Below are 11585 nucleotides of genomic sequence, written 5' to 3'. Positions count from 1 at the left end.
TCATTACTGGAATAAGTATAACATTGTCAACCCATTTTATTAGCTTCCTATCTTTTGAAATGTCATAGATACTAGTTTGTGTGTGTGCATGCCTCTAACTCCATTTTCTCTTAAAGCCCCATGTGTTTTATTGCACAGTTTTGTTCCACATAATGATTTAGAAGAAGACATATGTTGCTTGTGGCAGAACTGACTGTTATGTTGAAGCTCTCTGTGGCTGGCAACAGTGGGGAGCTATTACTAACTCGTAGGCTTGAAGGACAAGGGCAGACAAGCCGTTTCCAGAACCTTGAGTGAAGGCAGCCCCCTTTGGGAAAGGGTTGCCCAGCTTCTGCCAGGCAGAGGCCCAGCACAGAGAGAGCCTGGAGAATAAACACCCTGGTCTCACACTCCTCCACTCTCCCATCTTGGGCCGTTACCTCCTGAAGTCTGTTTAATGCCTTCCTTCCATAGAAGATGGTTTAGCAGAGCAGAGCAGGATGGAGGGATGGATTGAAAGGCATCTCTTGCCACTGGGAAAATTACTTTTTAAGGAACTGTTTTTATTTTATTATGCAAATAAACTTATATTTCTCTTTCTGGATGGCTGCTACCTAGACCAGAGAGTTAAGGAGACTTCTAAAGGCGTTTTTCTAAACAAAGAAAATTTCCTGCCAAGAGACTGCATTTTTTTTTTTTTTTTTTTTTTTTTAGTCTCATCAATTCGAATAGTAGCTACTTTAGAAAATAACATATTTTCCCCACTTCTCATTGTATATGCACACCTGTGTTCATGGCCCTTTCCATATGAACTCCTTTCTAGGGGAAAACATATTTTCACCTTTAATGCTTGAATTTTGCCCCAATTGGTTGGACAGTGTTAAACAATTTACTACCTTTTGTGCTTGGTCAAGAAGAGAAATACTGAGAAAATGGTATAATTCACTTGCCTATATGCACTTCCTTTGGCTAGAAGATTAATTTCTTTTATAGGCCCATTGTAAGACAACTGGCCATTTTCCTCTAAGGTTTAAATAGTAGAGTGGGAGTGGGAGGAATGGCTTGAAAACACACCTACCTGCTGATTTTCCAGATGCTCCAGCTTGATCTGCCATTCAGAAGAGATGGTGAGCTCATAGTATTGATGGCAATTATACCAAATGATGTTAAAACTTAAATGAATCAACTTATTGATTAGGATTTGTTTTCCCTGCCCAGAAACAGCCTGCAAACAAGGGGAGAGAGATTTTGTTTGGTACTACAGGGTTAAGATGTTTATTTGAGGGAAAAACATTAAAAAAAATTTAAACTTCAAAAAACAGTAAAACATATATCTTTAAAATATTTCTCCCAAATGTCCTTATGTCCTTTTTTGTTTTCTTTTCCTTTTTCTTTTGGTCTTATGAGCTTTTAGACCACGACATGTGGAGGTTCCCAAGCTAGGGGTCTAATCAGAGCTGTTGCCGCTGGCCTACGCCTGAGCCACAGCAATGCCAGATCCGAGCTGCATCTGTGACCTACACCACAGCTTACGGCAATGCTGGACCTTAACCCCTGGATCCCTGAGTGAGGCCAGGGATCAAACTCGCAACCTCATAGTTCCTAGTCGGATTCATTTTCGCTGTGCCATGACAGGAACTCCCAAAAGTCCTTCTTCTGAAAGAAGAAACTCAAGACTTATTCTTTCATAAGTAAAATGTATTCCACCATTAGCCATAACTGTGTTTTATTCTGAAGTAATGTGGATAGCTCATACTGATTAACCTATAATTGCAGAAAGTAATTTTGTGATGTTGACAATATTAACAAGGATATTAGAGATGAATATTTAGATCCTACTGGAGGCTCATGTACTTTTAAAACCGAGATATAATTCACTTACTATAATATCTACTTTGTTAAAATATTCAATTTAGTGGGTTTTTTTTTTAAGCGTATTTGCAGTTTTACAACCATCACCACAATCTAATTTCACAACACTTTCATTACCCCCAAAAGAAACTCCATATCCACTAAGAGTCATTCTCTATTCCTTCTACTCCCAACACCTGGCAACCATCAACCTACTTTCTCTTCTATGTATTTACCTGTTCTGGACATTTCATGTAAATGGAATAATATCTTACAGCCTTTTGTTTCAGGCTGTTTTCACTTACCATATTGTTCTAAAGGTTCATCCATGCTGTAGCATGTTTCTGTATTTCATTCCTTTTTGTTGCCAAGTAATATTCCACTGCATACTCCATTTTGTTCATCCATCAATCAATGGGTGAACATTTGGTGGTTTCTACTTTTTGGCTGTAGTGAATAATGTTATTATTGACATTCAGGTACAAGTTTTCATGTGGACGTATATTGTCACTTCTCTTGGATATATCTCTAACAATGGAACTGCTGTGTCATATCGTAGCCCTAAATTTAAACTTTTGATGAGCTATCAGACTGTTTTGAAAAGTGTGTGTAAAATTTACATTCCTATCAACAGCATATGACTGTTCCAATTTCTCCATATCTTTGCCAACAACTAGTTAATATCTATCTTTTTGGTTACAGCCATTTTAGTGGGTGTGAAGTCACAGAAATTATATTTTTTGGGGCAAAATGTCTTGAGTTAAAGTTAAGCAAGAAATTCAATTTGAAAAATGCTGACTAGCCAAAGAAAACATATCTTTCGGCTGCACTTGGCCCATAAACCACCAGTTTTCAATCTCTGAAACATTTCAACTCTTTCATTTGTATAGATAAGGTTGCCAGGTCACAGAGTGTTTAGGTGACTAATCCTAGGTTGTGTTGTTAGTTTATGTCAGAGTCATATCTGAAAATTGAAAATATGTGCTTTATACCCTCCAGTTTAAAATAACTAATATACCAATATCCTAAGAATTCATTAATTTTCTAATAATATTTTCTTAATGCCATAATTGTGTTGTCCTTTAATATTAAAAAAAAACCTTTTGACTATAGTACAGGATAATCCAGTTAATACTGTCTAATAACCTATATGGGAAAAGAATCTGAAAAGGAATGGATATAAGTATATATATATAACTAATTTACTTTGTTATACCTAAAACTAACACAATTTTATAAGTGAACCATACTCCAATAAAATGCATCTAAAAAAACTTAAAAGGATGTTAATGTTCATATATTAATAGAGATCGTAAAAACCTAAAAAGACCTTTGAGACCTAAACACATGTTTAATTGGGAGCTATGTCAGTAACAGTTCTTCAGTGTAATCATTTAAAAGAGGAAATCTAATATGTTTTCAGAAGTGCAGTAGAAGAGCCTGTTTTTTTTTTTTTTTTTTTTGTCTAACAATAGACAAGACAGCACAGGGGTTTGTGTGGGTATGTGTGCACGCATACACACATGCCCTTTCTACCCAACAATAACAAGACATGCTTTTGAGAGTCTTCCTGCAGTTGGCATTGTTATAAATGTATGACATGTGCAAGGATTAGAACTCATCATTTTCAGTTTGCTCTGCTCTGTTTTGTGTTCAAAGCCTTTGCTAAGAGCAGACATTTCCCATCCCTGAGATTCCCTCAATGGCATGTTTTCTCATTCCAGTAACCATTTCTGGAGGGATGTTCCCAGCTTCTGGGGGGATGATCCCAATCTATCATATAAGTGTTGGTTTCCAACAATAATAATGCACCCTATTTTCCACCTCTTTTATGTTTAATTCAGTTCAGCAGATGTGTGATGAAGGCAGATAAAGAAAGCATGAGGAAGAGTGAGGGGATTCCTAAAATGAATAAAAAGTATGACAATTTCAGAGACAAATATACTATGCAGAAAGAAATGTTATAACTGAAGGTGTGAACAGTAGACTAAAGTGGGATTGAACAGTGACTTCTAACTGGGGGAACTGGCAAGACTGCACATTGTATGAACATTTGTACATCCGGGCCAAGGGATTAGCACTCACCAAGACAAAAACATGCAAACATGCACAAATTCAGGGATAATGGATTCTACCAACACTAGGTTCAATCAGACCAAAGATGGATAAAACATTTAGTCGTTCTCATTCTTTTACCTGCTTACCATCATCCGTTCCGATGTTTGATATTTACATAAAGAATTAGATAGTTGATAAAATGTTTCTTTTCATTCGGTTATTTGCAGTCTATAAGAAAGAGTTTGCCAAGTCTTGGGAGAAAACTCTATTGGCCTCACGATATTTCTGAGTGTCAGGAGAGAATTTAGAAGTGAGCAAGAAATTTCTTAGGGAAAATAAAGCATAAGATGGCCAAGTCTGCTTCTTTGCCCAGAGAGTTACCTTGGGTACATATGTTTGTGACAAGAAACTTTTACTACTTGATGAGATTCCTATTTGCTTTTACTCTGCCAGAGGTTCTCCTTGTTCTTGAACTTTTGAGCAACATGGCGAGTGAGTCTGAGAAGCAGATGCCAGAATGGGATTAAGTTAGCAGGGACTTAATTAGGAGAAAGACCTGGGAGAGAATATGGGGGAAGGACCTGGTAAGGTTGGGAGTGCCATCAGGAGGTGAAACCACCTGCCCCAAGTGAAGGGAGTCGGGGGAGGGTTGGGGAGAAGCATTTTAGCTTGCCTGATGTCTAAGGAGTTTTGGCAAGGCCAGTAGGGAGTCCTTGAATCACGGTTGGTGGTTAGAGGAGTCCCATGTCTCCCAGGAATAAGACCGCATCCCCACCACACCCAGACTGTGGGAGCAGCTTGTGGGAAGTGAGGGCTGGGTGCAGGCGTGGTGGTGGATTTCAGATTGCAGCCTTTGGGGCTTGGTTAATTACAGTGCCAGTTGGAAGTCTTTGAAGTGCAGGCTCATGGCAGATGAAAACAGTTTTTTTGTTAGCATATAGATTAGCTATAATAAGAGACTCTAGAATACAGTGGTTAAAAAAGTAGAATTTTATGTATCTCCCAAATTGAGATTTCAAGCTGAGTATTGGGGACCCAGGCCCCTTCTATCTTGTTGCTCTACCATCCTAGCCTGTTAACATCACTCACACAAGGGGAGGTAGCACGAGGTATTGCACCAGCACTTCTACATTCCAGTCAACTGGATAGAAGAGAGAGAAAAGGTAAGGCAGCACTTTTCTCTCTAAGAAATGAATTGGAAGATGGACACCTCCTTTTCTGTTCATATTCTATTTGCCAGAACCTAGTTATATTTGTTCCCTATAGCTGCCATAACAAATTACTGCAAATACAATGGCTTAAAACAAAGAGAAGTGTATACTCTCCCAGTTGTATCAGTTCACAGAACTGAAGTTGAGAAGCCTACCTAGCTACACTCCTCTGATAGCCCTAGGGGAGAGTTTCCTTGCATCTTCCAGCTTCTGGTGACCGGTGTCACTGCTTGGCTCTGACTGCCTCACCCCTGTCTCTGCCAACATGGCCACATTGGCTTCTCCTCTTCCATATATAATCTCCCTCTGCCTTATTGTATAAGTACACCCATGATTGTTTTTACCAACCACCTGGATAATCCAGGATCATCTCTCCATTTCAAGATTCTTAACTCAGTCACACTGGCAGAGTGTGCTACCACAAAATGGAACAGTCACAGGTTCCAGAGGATTAGGATCTGGGTATCTTTGGAGGCCATGTTTCCAACTACCACATCAGTCATGTGGCTGTATTTAACTAAACAGAAGTGTGGGAAATAATACGTGTCTTCTGCCTGCTGTCTGCCTATCAAAAATCAGGGAGTTGTATTACTAAAAGTAGAGAAGGAAAATGGAAATTGTGTTTCAGCCATCTCTTCCTTAGAAGATTCTTAAACAACTATACTTTGAATGTTAGTGTAAAAAGATTTACATCATCAACTCTAAGTAGGGTATTTAATTGAGGACTTTACAATCCAAGAAAGGTTGGAGTGGGAGTATATTCTTTTTGTCTGCTCATTATTTATCATGCATTCTCCACTTTCTCTGGTAACAGTGTCTTGATTTGCCTTTCAGTAAATACACCTTAAATTTCAGTCCATGTAGTAGATGGTACATATGGTCTAGACCTGGCTACTTTACATTCTCTCTTGGTTCAGGGTTGGGCCTGAGATCCAAAGGGCCTCTCCAAAGACCATGGGAACAATGGAAGAAACAATGGAGAAAATGATGTTCTCTTTCCACTGAGATTACTGAATTGATACACGCTGGAACTGCTGAGAACCATCTTTTCATGGAGGTGAAATCATGTTTGAGAGTTAAGTCAACCTACGGGAAAGAGCAGCTTGGGGATAAAGAAAAACATGCTCTTGATGACATCATTTAAACCCCTGGATCCAGCGACACCTGAACCAAAATTATCCATGGACTTTTTATATGAGCTAGTAAGTGGCTTTGCCCTGCTACTGCTTTTACTTGTTGTTTACCAAATGGGTTGAGTTCTATCACCTGAAACCAAAAGTCTGACTAATGCAAAGCTGAGTGATTATGCTGAAGGAAATGCATCAGGTTATGGGCAAAGTCAAAACTAAAATTGAGGTACCCTTCCTTTTAAGCTATTCTGTTATGCTGCCTTTCCTTCATTTCATATAATGGCTGTTGATCAATTTCTTTTGATTACACTATACAGTGGAAGTCATTTAGTCCTTTTAGTCAATCTTGATTCGTACAAATGGCTTGAGTTTTTATGCGATTTCCTCTCATCTGGCCTGTAAGTTTCAACAGCTTCTCAAAGGAATATCACTGACAAATAGAATTTGTGACAACATTGAATACCCTGGTTTAGTTTGGGAAGTAACAAAGAGGAAGGAAAAGAGGGTAATTTCAAAATGCCAATGAAAAGTAAGGAAGAGATTGATGACCTTTTTTGTTGTTTCCGGCAGATTTATATCGTAATAAAAAATTTGTTCTGCAATCATTTAGCCCATGTGGTTGATATTAGACTTTTCAGTCAAAACTGTTCATGTCTTTAAGAGGCTCTGAAGCTTTTTATTTAAGTGAAGGATGCTGCTAAATTGTTGAACTCAACATTCCCCCTGAAGTTCTTTCAAGATTGTTATTATGAATAGTCCAGTTTTAAGAAATTCCAGATGAATTGTGCAAACTAAGATGAAAGTCAAAGCTTACAAGCAGCTGTGCACAGGAATTATGCAGAGGTATGCAAATTTTAACCCCAGTGATGATGGAAATAACCTTATGATTCAGTAATAATAATAAGTGCTCTAATCTAATGGTGAGCCAAGAGGTACAAAGGGTACTTGGAATTAATAAGAAGTAAAGAGGGCTTCCCCACACACACAATATCAGGTTATTTGTCTGAATTCCTTGTTATTCAGTACAGTTCACCATAGAAACAAATATTAACAATAACATGTTCATAGCACAGGTACTTGTCTTTAAATGTAAATCTGTTGTATAGAAATTCAATCCTTAAGCTTCCATAAGACAGGGTACAGTAGTCCCCCCTTATCCAAAAGGGACATGATTAAACCCACACATTCTACCAAACCCTATATATACTATGTTTTGTTCTCTACAAACCTATCTGTGGTAAAGTTAAATTATAAATTAAGTACAGTAGTAGATTAATAATAATCATAAAATAGAACAATAACACCATACTGTAATGAAAGTTATATGAATATGGCTTTTCTCTCTCTCAAAATTATCTTGCTGTCTATATTTAATGCCTTTTTCATCTTTACTAAGCACTTTGCACACAACTTAGCTGTAACTTAAAGTTTAAAGTGCACTAGCAAATTAGCCCACATTTCTTTGTTGTTCTTTAGCATTTCATTGATAGAAGATTAGTTGTTACTGGAGATCTTTAGCAACCTCAGCATATGATTTTTTTTTTTTTTACCTTTCAAGTGGAGAACTTGCACATTTTCCCTTGAAGAAAACACTTTAAAGCTTCTCTTTCGACATCTGAACTGCCAGCATCACTACTGTTTTGATTTGGGGTTATTGTTGAGTAAATAAGGGTTACTTGAATGTAAGCACTTCAATACCAGGACAGTTGACCTGTTAACCAAGAGGACTCCTAATAATAAATTGGTGGAATGCCCTGGACAAAGGGATGACTTGGTATCTGGTGGTATGGAGTAGGAAGGCTGAGATTTGATCATGGCATACAATTTAAAATTTATGAATTGTATGTTTCTGGAATTTTCCCCTTAATATTTTTTAAATGACTAGCTGATCATGAGTAACTGAAATGGTGTAAAGCACAGCCAAGGATAAGTGTGGCCTACTGTATACACTGATTAATTTTTTCAGAAGCTAAATCCTTTATCTTAAGAAACCTGATGACGGGTAGAGTTTGGTGGCAAGACTTGGTCAAGGCTTTCTATATTGGGAAAGGAAAAAGGAGAAAGGAAGCTACTGGGCTTGAGACAATGTAACAAGAAGATTCCAGAGCTGGACAGGTGCTATAAACTTATAGGTATATGAATGACTGTCACTGAGTACTCACTAAGTGCCGACACAATAAAGGACTTTGTAGTCACAATGCCATTAAAACCTCAGAATAACCTTGAGGGTTATGGAAAACAGAGACTTCCTTAAGGCTTCAAACCTGGAAAAAGATGGGGCAGAACCTATCCAGGTATATCAGGGCACCTTCAAACCTCATTTTTTAGCAGTATCATGCCACACTCCAGAATGCTACATTTATCTTTTATGTAACCATAGTCTTGCAGGCTTACTTTGGAATATCTTCTTTCTTTCAAATCTTCTTTGATTCCTTTTAGATTTTCAAAAACAATGGTTATTTTGCAAGCTTTACATAACTAACTCTTCTGCAAAGAGTAAAATAAAATAAAACATTGCTTTGCCCCCACTAACATTGTTTCTTCCTTGCCTTTCCGCTGGGACTTGTGATGACCAGCCATTTCTGTCTCTTGCACTTTTTTTAATCTTTTATCTATTGCTTTCTCTTTGTACTATTAAATAAAATCTGTTCATTGGTTAAAATTCTCTGTATAAATCCTCAGATATCTACAATTTATTTATTAAAGGAGGGATCTGGTAGTGTGATGGCCCCACTCATACTAGAAAAAAGAATTCCCAGCGAATGAAAAATCTATAGCAAATAGTATAGTTAATAAATATTAGACCTTTTCCTTTTAAAATTAGGAAAAGTACCAATAGTATTTCCTGTGAATGATATTTACATTTAGTTTTAAGTAGGTATTCTTGCTGAATAAATAAGAAAAATAAAATATGCAAAAATTAAAATGGAAGACATGAAAGCATTGGTTATTTGTATGATTGTCAACATTGCAAATAGAAACGAATCTGCAAACTATTCATCAATGATTACAGAAGTCAGCAAGTTTGCAAGATAAAAGATTTATAAAAAGTATATATACAGTTCCTACTAGGATCGCTTAGAAAATAGTAATAATAATATTCCACCTACAAATTCATAAAGACTACACAGTCCTTCAAAGCATACCTAACAGAAGATATGCAATACCTTTAAGGAGAAAATAATGCAGAAATTGTTGAGAGATAATGGTTACTTTGCTGTACTGCAGAAATTGAAAGAACATTGTAAATCAACTATAATAGAAAAAAAAATCTTTAAAAAAAGTCTTAAATGCCCACTCAGTCTCATCCCTGTATGATTCCTCCTCAAATTGGTCTATAAATTCAAGATCTAAAATGTCTGCTCTCGCCACTGCTCTTCAACATAGATTTGGAAGTCCTAGCCATGGCAATCAGAGAAGTAAAAGAAATAAAAGGAATCCAAATTGGAAAGGAAGAAGTAAAACTATCACTATTTGCAGATGACATGGTACTATACTTAGAGAATCCTAAAGACTCTACCAGAAAACTGTTAGAGCTCATCCATGAATTTGGCAAAGTCACAGGATACAAAATTAATACACAGAAATCAATGGCATTTCTATACACTAACAATGAAAGAGCAGAAAAAGAATTTAGGGAAGCAATCCTGTTTATCATCACATCCAAAAGAATAAAATACCTAGGAGTAAACCTACCTAAAGAGACAAAAGACCTGTACTCTGAAAACTATAAGATGCTGATGAAAGACATCAAAGATGACACAAGTAGATGGAAAGATATACCATGCTCATGGATTGGAAGAGTTAATATTATCAAAATGTCTATGCTACCTAAGGCAATCTACAGATTCAATGCAATCCCTATCAAATTACCAAGGACATTTTTCATAGAACTTGAACAAAATATTTTAAAGTTTGTTTGGAAGCACAAAAGACCCAGAAGAGCCAAAGACATCCTGAAAAAGAAAAATGGAGCTGGAGGAATCAGGCTCCCTGACTTCAGACTACACTACAAAGTAACAATCATCAAAACCATATGGTACTGACACAAAGACAGAAATAGAGATCAGTGGAACAGGATAAAAAGCCCAGAATGAAACCCATGCAACTACAGCCAACTAATCTATGACAAAGGAGGCAAGAATATACAATGGATAAAGGACAGCTTGTTAATAAGTGGTGCTGTGAAAACTGTACAGCCACATGGAAAAGAACGAAATTAGAACACTCCCTAACACCATACGCAAAGATAAACTCAAAATGGATTAAAGACCTAGATATAAGACCAGACACTATAAGACTCTTAGAGGAAAACATAGGCCAAACACTCTCTGACATAAACCACAGCAACATCTTCTCAGATCCACCTCTTAGAGTATTGACAATAAAAGCAAAAATAAATGGGACCTAAACAAACTTAAAAATTTCTGCACAGAAAAGGAAACCCTAAACAAAACAAAAAGACAACCCACAGAATGGGAGAAAATCTTTGCAAGTGAATTGACTGACAAGGGATTAATCTCCAAAATTTATAAACACCTTCTGCAGCTCCATACCAAGACAACAAACAACCCCATCCAAAAATGGGCAGAAGATCTAAACAGACAGTTCTCCAAAGAAGACATACAAATGGACAAAAAACACATGAAAAGATGTTCAACACTCTCATTATTAGAGAAATGCAAATCAAAACCACTATGAAGTACCACCTTACACCACAGAATGGCCATCATCAAAAAGTCTCCAAACAATAAGTGCTGGAGAGGGTGTGGAGGAAAAGGAACCCTAGTACACTGTTGATGGGATTGTAAACTGATGCAACCACTGTGGAAAACAGTATGGAGATTCCTCAGAAAACTAAAAATAGAACTACCATTTGATCCAGCAATCCCACTCCTGGGCATCTATCCAGAGAAAACCATGACTTGCAAAGACACATGTACACCAATGTTCATTGCAGCACTATTTCCAGCCAAGACATGGAAACAACCTAAATGTCTATCGACAGAGAAGTGGATCAAGAAGATGTGTTGCATACACACAATGGAATATTACTCAGCCATTAAAAGGAATGAAATACTAGCATTTTTAGCAACATGGATGGACCTAGAAATTATCATGCTAAGTGAAGTCAGCCATGCAATGAGACACCAACATCAAATGCTTTCACTGACATGTGAAATATGAAAAAAGGACAGACTGAACTTTGCAGAATAGATGCTGACTCACTGACATTGAAAAATTTATGGTCTCTGGAAGAGACAGTTTGGGGGGTGGGGACAGCTTGGGCTGTGGGATGGAAATCCTGTGAAAATGGGTTGTTATGATCATTATACAACTACAGGTGTGATAAATT

The 11585-nt window shown here is 37.2% G+C and overlaps 2 long non-coding RNA genes across 11 annotated transcripts in view; one reads left to right on the top strand and one right to left on the bottom strand.

The window, feature by feature from the left end:
• Positions 1-9658, top strand: part of LOC102163373 — an 83955-nt gene extending 74297 nt beyond the window's left edge. The window contains exon 3 of the long non-coding RNA XR_002337997.1: positions 6017-9658. This is a non-coding gene — a long non-coding RNA (uncharacterized LOC102163373). The remainder of the gene's footprint in view (positions 1-6016) is intronic.
• Positions 1-11585, bottom strand: part of LOC106505633 — a 397602-nt gene that overhangs the window by 4902 nt on the left and 381115 nt on the right. For all 10 annotated transcript variants that reach the window (XR_002337984.1, XR_002337981.1, XR_002337983.1 and 7 more), the window contains one exon: positions 1058-1204. This is a non-coding gene — a long non-coding RNA (uncharacterized LOC106505633). The remainder of the gene's footprint in view (positions 1-1057; positions 1205-11585) is intronic.

This window comes from Sus scrofa, chromosome 13, assembly GCF_000003025.6.
Source record: "Sus scrofa isolate TJ Tabasco breed Duroc chromosome 13, Sscrofa11.1, whole genome shotgun sequence".
NCBI lineage: Eukaryota > Metazoa > Chordata > Mammalia > Artiodactyla > Suidae > Sus > Sus scrofa.
Note: the sequence above shows the minus strand (reverse complement) of the source record. Positions and strands in the feature narration are given on the sequence as shown.